This window comes from Bos indicus, chromosome 18 (assembly GCF_029378745.1).
Source record: "Bos indicus isolate NIAB-ARS_2022 breed Sahiwal x Tharparkar chromosome 18, NIAB-ARS_B.indTharparkar_mat_pri_1.0, whole genome shotgun sequence".
Lineage (NCBI taxonomy): Eukaryota > Metazoa > Chordata > Mammalia > Artiodactyla > Bovidae > Bos > Bos indicus.
The window spans coordinates 4,505,313-4,514,113 of NC_091777.1; the positions used below are offsets into that span (position 1 = coordinate 4,505,313).

The following is an 8,801-nucleotide window of genomic DNA, read 5'->3' on the forward strand; positions in this document are numbered from 1 at the left end:
CACCTTTTTACTCTGTTTTTATTTTTCTTCCTGTTTGGATTGACGTCATTGACCTACAAGCTGATTTTGTTTTTCTGATAAGAGTGCTGGACAGTACAAAAATAATAATAATAAAGGACATGAGGTTTGCAAATTAATGCTGCTAGAATGTGAACAGAGTCTGTGCAGAGCAAAGATGAAACCATCCCTCAGTTTCCCCCGTTTATTGTGCAATCAGATGACTGGATGCTTTCATTATACTCTGTGTATTTCTCTCAAAAACTAACAGGAAGGCATTTTGGTAATATTAACCTATTTGAGAATTTTTAAGCAAGCGATCTTGGAAAGCCTTGCTAAGTCGAATTTCCTCTCTTTGTGTTCAACTGTGTGGGAAGGGGAGGTATTTTTTTCCTTTCGTATCTTTATGTATTAAAAAACATTTTCAGGGACTTACCTAGCGGTCTAGTGGTTGAGACTGCTTCCACTGCAGGGGTCACAGGTTTGATTCTTGGACAGGGAACTGCCCTCACTGCAACAACAACAACAAAAATTTCAATCCTTAGTGTTGTGGTGTTGTGTTTCTTCCTTCCTTCCCAGTTTGTTCCTTAGCATTCAGTGCTAAGCAGAATGAACCGCCCCGGCCCCACCCTGCCCCAAATGAAGTGAAAGTCGCTCAGTCATGTCTAACTCCTTGTGACCCCATGGACTATACAGTGCATGGAATTCTCCAGGCCAGAATGCTGGAGTGGGTAGCCTTTCCCTTCTCCAGGGGATCTTCCCAACCTGGGGATTGAACTCAGGTCTCCCGCATTGCAGGCAGATTCTTTACCAACTGAGCTATCAGGGAACAGTATTATTATACGACAATATAATAGCAAGAGGTGTCCCTAAATTGAAGGTGGAGGCTCAAGGCAGGTGAGAGGAAGGATGTGAGGAGGACTCTGGCTCAGTTGCTGGCTTTGGAAATGAGGGAAGGGGCCCTGATCCAGGGAATGGGGGTGGGTTCTAACCTGGAGATGGCAAGGAAGTGGATTCTCCCCAAGAGCCTCTGGAAGGAAGGATGCAGCACAACCCTGTCACCATGGTGATTCTGTCTCTACTGAGACCCATTTCAGATTTCTGACTGCCACAAAGACAATACATTTACACTGTTTTAAGCCACTAATTTTGTGCTACTTTGTTTCCACAGTGATAGAAAATTAATACACCCACCTAGGTGAAAACACAGCCTTACTCTTCCTTGAACCTCCCAGCCAATCAGGCTGGATTAGGGGCCTCTTTTGAGCTCTCAGATGCCACCCCTCCATCCTGCCCTGGGTTGATGTCTCCTAGTCCAGTGGTTACAGAGAAGCCTGAGGATAAATGCTCACTTGTCAGAGGCTCCATCCTTTAATCCCCTGAATCTCTGAGATGACTGCACCCCTAGTTCAGGGATGCTGCAAAAATGCAGAGTATGACTACTGCTTGCTGTGTGCAAATAATCCTTTTGAATAATGTAATTTAACTGTATCATAATTTCCCTATAGGATATGTACTTAGAGTAATTTAGGAGCCAAACACATGTCTACCATGTTCTAGATTTTGCTGTGTTATCTTACATAAATTAATTTCATATATTTGAAACAATCCTGTGAGGTAACTCCTACTGTTAGTATCATCACCATCATCATCCCTGGCTTATTTATTGGGAAATCAAGCTAAAGCATAGAGAACTTGCTGGCAGGTGCCAAGGTAGGATGCTTTACCATCATCTTGTTTTCAGCCTTGGCAGTGTGCCTCCTGAGCCTGAGTACTTCATCAACACGATCTGACAGCTCTTCAATATGTCCATGTAAAAAAAAAAAAAAAAGTCTACTGCCATAAATCACCTGTGATGCCAGAGAAGAGACTTTCAGCTCCCCGTGTTCAGGTTGTCATCCCCAGTGTGACGGGTCCAGCCAGGGGAGTGGATGAAAGCTGAAATCACATCACCAGGAACAGATCCTTCAGGAGGGCCTCCAGCCTGGGACACGACGAGGTGTTTCCTCCTGTAAGAGATGCACGGGATTGAAGACAGATCATCTTGCTGTATATTCTCTTGTTCTCATTTAGTAGGAATCCAGATTCATGGTGCACGGTCTTAGAAGGACACTTAGAAGCTTCTGAGAGATGTGGCCTTGCTCTTGATGATAATGCTCCAGAGCCACAGAAATGTGAGGACTTCCCTGGAGATCATGGTAGGTACTGGCTTCCCCAGATACTGGCTCCAGAGCCCAGGTGCCCAGACCTGAGCTGCCGGGAACATCGGCTGCAGAGGGCTCACAGGACATGCTTCCATGGAGATGGGCTCGCCAGGCTTCAACCCAGATCCCATTTACTTTTTAACAGATTTACTGAACTAGAACTATTTTGCCCCAATAAAAGCATGTTAATTGACTATTAGCTCTGCTTTGGGATCACTTTATACTTAACAGTTATATACATTTTTACAAGTGACAAGAAAGAGGTAGGGAAAGATTCCTCCCAGCATAAAAAAATTCTTACCTTTCTTGGCCCTGGACTTCACAATGCTGTCTACCATTGGCATATTCTGCATATAGTTTCTAAATTCAGATGTTTAATAAAAATAACATTTTTATTCAGTGATTGGAAAGAGAACCTTCTAATATTTTCTAAATAAAAATATCTGAACTATTCAGAAGGCAAAGGGTTACATAACCTAAGTAGCCATGATACTCACATAGGCTATTAATCCGGGAAGATAATTGCTATGCATGCCATATGTCAAAACAAAACTTTCCTGGTGAGAAAAATAGTAGCATCATCTACTCTGTGAAATCTATTTAACTGCTCTTTGAAAAGGGAACATATGAAAAAATTTGTCTGATATATACTGAAAAATGAAACAAAACCCAAAGTAACCATAAAGGTTATAAACTTCCCATATTGGTTTTCCTTCAGAGACATTCAAACATTGAATATGCATTCTCATAAGATAAATTTACAGAAGGAGATTCCAAATACGGGAGTGAAGCTTGTCTCAGTTCACTGAATGTGAACAGAAAAGAACTGTTATAATATTCATAAGCCAATGTGACACAGAAAAGGGGATTTTTCCCCCCAAAGCAGAGCACAGCATTTTATAATGCATATAACTACAGAATGTATTCATATTCAATAAGCCTAGTTGTAGTTTATAAGATAATAAGGCTTTGTATGAATGACATTCTTGATTTGTTTGAAGAAAATAAATGTTTAATGGCAGGAAAGCATACAATTTAAGGACACATTCTTAAAAAACAGGGTTTTCTTAGTGATTTCCAATGCAATGTTGTAAAAAAGTGCATTTATGCAGGTAAGAAGTTCCAATTTTTACCTTGACTTTGGCAATTTAATGCTAGTTGTCTGTTTCCTTTATTCATCCCACTTCTTTAAAGAGGGAAAAGAAAATGCTGTATCTGTAATAGGATCATAATCATTAAAACATCCTGAAAGGAATGGAGGGGGATGTTCTGATTCCTTTTAGAGTCTTGGCATTTTCAGCCCCTACAGAGAGGAATTAGAAGAATAACTATCACACAGAAGGCTACTTTCAAACCTAAGAGCTATAGAAAGGGGAACAGTTTCAGCTAAAACAAAACAAAACAAAACACTCCACTGAACTATCCTGAAGGTGTATATGAATGAATGCCTGTCCATGTCAGCAGTTACTTGTCTATATTTATCTCAGAAATTATTTTTGCCCTATAAAGGGAAACTAATTCCTACATGATCATTTATATTTAATTTTAAATTTGGGCTGCTTAATGGAAATAAAACATTTATTAAAATAGTAAATATACTAAGCAAGAGGTATAGAAAGCTCCTTTGTATTTACTTACAATGATATTGTCTCTGATATGCAGTCTTCATTAATAACTTATATAAAAAGAAAACACAAGTCTAAACAGCAGTGACCTGAGTAAATATATGGGATGTTGTCAGAGTCCATGGTAACCCAGATTTTAAAGGTCTTCCCCTCTTTCAGAAGAGCATAAAACCTGGTTTCTTACTGTCCCTGGTAATTGAAAATACAGACTAGTGGACAAGAAATTCCTGACATCCACATAGCCAGTGGCTTACTTACCATCTCATAAACTTTCATAGAGGTGAAGCCCACACACCAAATGGTCTTAGGTAACTTCTACCTGCCTTATTCCTCCTCATTCTTTGATTTGAAACCCAAAGTTCAGTGTGATGGTTTAGAGGAAAAGTGTGGCTCACCAAATATCCTGCATAATCACAATACAGAATCATCAGTCTCTGGGTAACCCAAAGGCAGTGTGGTATTTTACACAGTTATTTTAAGACATGTTGTCAGGAAGACACGACCCATTCAAAGGTTTTCTTAGTCACAAGTTGATTAATAACATTTAGAATTTGAAGCAACACGTAAGCAGTGATTTGTAAATCATCATTTGGGTGCTGTTCACGGTGATCCGTGAAACCGCACTGGAGGCACTTTAGAAACCCACACGTCTCTTTGCACCCACAGGTGACGGCGGGTCCTGATGGTGTGCAACAGTCTCTCCTGTCTTTGGATCTCAGTGAATGTACTCCCAGGGTACGGTTTCCCACAGTCAGTATTTAAACACCATCAGGGTCTTTAAACAGGGTGCATCGTGTAAGCTCAAGCACAGCGGTATGAAGGCAGCATTACTAAGGTACCTTATAGATCTTAGTAAGAAATGAATACAATGGTAGCTATGTTCCAAGAAGTTTACAAATAGTTCCTCTCAGAGATAGTACAATTTTGTGCTTGTCAAATGGAAAGCAATAATACTGATTCAATTCTTTTTGCTCCTTGTCTTAACACTAGCTGGCAAAGGTTTATTTTTCCCCCCTCGGATGCTATTTCTCGATGAACTGAAATGCCCAATAATTTCTATTAATATATTTGCAAAGCTGAAGCCAGCCCTCTGATTCATTGTAACTGTTTCAGAACACCATGTGAGAATTTAAAATATGAATAAAAACTCAGTAGAAAGGAAAATTCCAAGCACACCATTTGTTAGAATCAATTTTTTTTTTGCAAGCATAGCACTTCAATCTCAATAGTGTTCCAAAGCTTATAATGATGGTGATACACGTATTTTTCTCTCTAAAAAGCAGGCCAAGAGATAATGAAACCATAATTTCAAAACACTGCAACCAATATAAAATGGCCACATATGTGGTTCTGAAACCTTTTATATGAGTACTTTCTGTAAAAGAATCATATATTAAACTCGAGGAGGAAGGAAAAAGAATTTTTTAAAAAGTGAGAGAGAAGCAAGGACACAAAACATTTCATTAATCCAGATTGAATAAACTTAATTCCTTTCTACATCTTAATCAAGACAGCCTTGAAATGGCAGAAATGTAGAGATGCAGTTTTTAAGTCAGTGAATCCAGCAAAGCCAATCTGTTCCTTTATATAAATAATTACACCAGGATCAAAGGACTTTTCTGACTATCACACAGGTGTGCTATTTAGAGCATTTTTACCAGTCATTAGATGTTTATGGAAACACTCACTTTACACATGCAGAGGCATAAGCCCATTTCACGGTATATTTACCTGCAGTTGGCTTATATTGGGTGGAAAGAGGAAACCTAACACTCAGAAGTTCGTTTTTATTTTTCAGCTGTCAGAGTTAATCTGAGGTTCTAGTGGTAGATGAGGTTGAACACAAAGCTTCATTTTAGCTTCACAGACCCTTTCAGTGTTTTTCTTAGCCCTAGGGAGTCTTTCAAACATTGCTTGGAAACCAGTAAGATAGTCCTACCTTCCTGTTTCATTAGTGGGAAAGTGTTAGTCACTCAGTCATGTCCGACTCTTTGCAACCCCATGGACCCCATAGCCTGCAGGCTCGTCCGTCCATGGGATTTTCCAGGCAAGAATACTGGAGTAGGTTGCCACTCCCTTCTTCCTGACGGGGGATTGGACCCAGGTCCCCTGCATTGCAGGCAGACTCTTTGTGGGAAAGCTAAGGCTTAATACTATGTAACTAGCAGTGAGCGTCTGATGTCCAGTGCACAGTTCTTCCACTTCGCCACTAAAACAACGTTTCTGATTGACCTTTATTCTTGCAGCATTTCACGACTTCTCTGTTTATCCATTTTTTTAGGATATTTATATGTTTAAGATTTGTATTTAATTCCAGTGGACTTCAATTGCAGTAGACTAATGTAAATCAAGAAATGAGAGATTGTAAATTTAAAAAATTAGTACCTTCACGGAGCTGGGGCTTGCTTTGTCTCCTCTTTAATATCTATCTAGAATCATTTCAGAGTGGGATATTTCAATCTGTAGAAATAAATAAATAAACTTTACTATTACATATTTAGTATATAAATTTAGACTTGTTCAAAAGTATAAAATCGTAGAAAATGTATCAAAAGCCACACTCAGAAAAAAATCAATAAACTTAAACAAAATATTAAAAAAACCCAAATTCATTTATACATTTTGTTTTCTATACACAGATACGTTAAATGTCAAATGACAAACTAAGTTAATAATAAACTGGGGGAAATTTTGAAACACATAATGACAAAACATTTCCTTGATTTTCAGAGAGCTTAAACAAAACAACAAGAAAAATAATATATGTATGCAGGAAAATAAATATGAATGGCAATACTATAATGAAAAGATGTGCTACCACAGACTCTCTAATTTGAGAGGGTCTACATTAAAGATGAAACAGTAATTGGGTATCAAAGTGTCCATATATCTATGCTATATAATGAATATAAAAATGTACATCAATTGCCTAGGAAATCAAGGTTGGAAATGACCTACAAGATTCAACTGAGAGATGGCTACTAGTAGGTATGGAAATATAAGATGTATGATATACAAAGACTTCACATAAAATGGCTTTTTATAGATGTGTAAAGATATGCAAGGGCTTCTCCTAGAAACTGCTCTAAAAGGTTTAAGCCATTAAGAAGGAAAACTGAGATGTCTAAAGATCACATGTATTTAGAGAAATAACTTTAGTAATTCTAAAAATAGAGTACTTTTATGAGCTAGTGTGTTGGATTGCTCTCTCCCAGAATGTATCAGCTTTGCAGTAAGTTCTACTACATCCAGAATATTTAGAATTTTAATACAAACTCATTTCCTATTCTGTATTTCCAAACACCTGATTCTGATTTACTATTCTCATTATTCACATATTTATCAATGTCTAATATCCCATAAGGTATATTTATTTGCTACTATTTTATCTCCTATCTTGCTCTTTAATAATATATATTGTCATGGTGTAAGGAATTGCCAATATATCCTAAGCACTTAAACAGTGACACACATATGGTACTCAACAGACACTTGAATAAATGAATCTAAATTACTTCATCTTAATTATTTATAGGAAATTCTGCTAGTAACACTGGAGAAGGAAATGGCAACCCACTCCAGTAGTCTTGCCTGGAGAATTCCATGGACAGAGGAGCCTGGCAGGGTTATAGTCCATGGGGTCGCAAAGAGTCGGACACAACTGAGCGACTATCACTCACTCACTTGTAGTAACAACATGCTAGATTTCATCATGATAAGACTCAGTAAAGCCAAATGACTTTGATTTTTAAGTAGAAAAATCTCAATCTTTTTTAGTTAAACTCTGATAGAGTAATTATTAAATAGCAACTACAATATTAAGGACATCTTATAGATCTCTGACACAATGATCAGTCCTTTTCATACTCTGGAGGGACTTAGATTCCAATAAAAGATGGAAGGGCTCATGAAATTGGATTATAAATAGTATTAAGAGTTTCTCACAAAGACATGCACATGGCCACAGGAGACTTGTTAAGAGATCTGGATCAACCTTTAAGTTTGATGTTGAAATCTGTTTATTTAACACTTCCAAAATAACTGCTAGTTTGTAAAACAACAATGGTGATTCTTTCAGGTAGGAGTTAGACGTTACAGAAAGGTACACAATGATAATGCTAGGAATCTTCATAAATTGGTGAAGAATAAAATGAGAGTGCTTAGAAAGGAAATGGTTCAGTTCAGTTCAGTCGCTCAGTCGTGTCCAACTCTGCAACCCCATGACTGCAGCACGCCAGGCTTCCCTGTCCATCACCCAATCCTGGAGCTTACTCAAACTCATGTCCATCGAGTTGGTGATGCCATCCAACCATCTCATCCTCTGTCATCCCCTTCTCCTCCTGCCCTCAATTTTTCCCAGCATCAGGGTCTTTTCCAATGAGTCAGATCTTCACATCAGGTGGCCAAAGTATTGGAGCTTGAGCTTCAGCATTAGTTCTCCAATGAATATTCAGGACTGATTTCCTTTAGGATGGACTGGTTGGATCTCCTTGCAGTCCAAGGGACTCTCAAGAGTCTTCTCTAACACCACAGTTCAAAAGCATCAATTCTTCAGCACGCAGCTTTCTTTATAGCCCAACTCTCACATCCATACATGACTACTGGAAAAACCATAGCCTTGACTAGACGGACCTTTGTCGGCCAGGTAATGTCTCTGCTTTTTAATATGCTGTCTAGGTTAGTCATAGCTTTTCTTTCAAGGAGCAGGCATCTTTTAATTTCATGGCTGCAGTCACTATCTCCAGTGATTTTGGAGCCCAAGAAAATAATGTCTCTCACTGTTTCCATTGTTTCCCCATCTATTTGCCATAAAGTGATGGAACTGGATGCCATGATCTTAGTTTTCTGTATGTTGAGTTTTAAGCTAACTTTTTCACTCCCCCCTTTCACTTCCATCTTTCAGTTTCATTCGTTTTTTAAATATTATTTCTGCCATGATCAGATTTTCCCTGATGTGTTTGAAAACCATAAACAC

General features: G+C 38.3%; 1 long non-coding RNA gene across 1 annotated transcript; it reads right to left on the bottom strand.

The window, feature by feature from the left end:
* Positions 1–433: 433 nt before the first annotated feature.
* Positions 434–6,288, bottom strand: LOC139177342 (uncharacterized). The gene is made up of 3 exons (XR_011561813.1): positions 6,212–6,288; positions 1,848–2,006; positions 434–508 (listed from the first exon to the last, which is right to left on the bottom strand). It is a non-coding gene; the product is annotated as an uncharacterized lncRNA (long non-coding RNA).
* Positions 6,289–8,801: the final 2,513 nt, after the last annotated feature.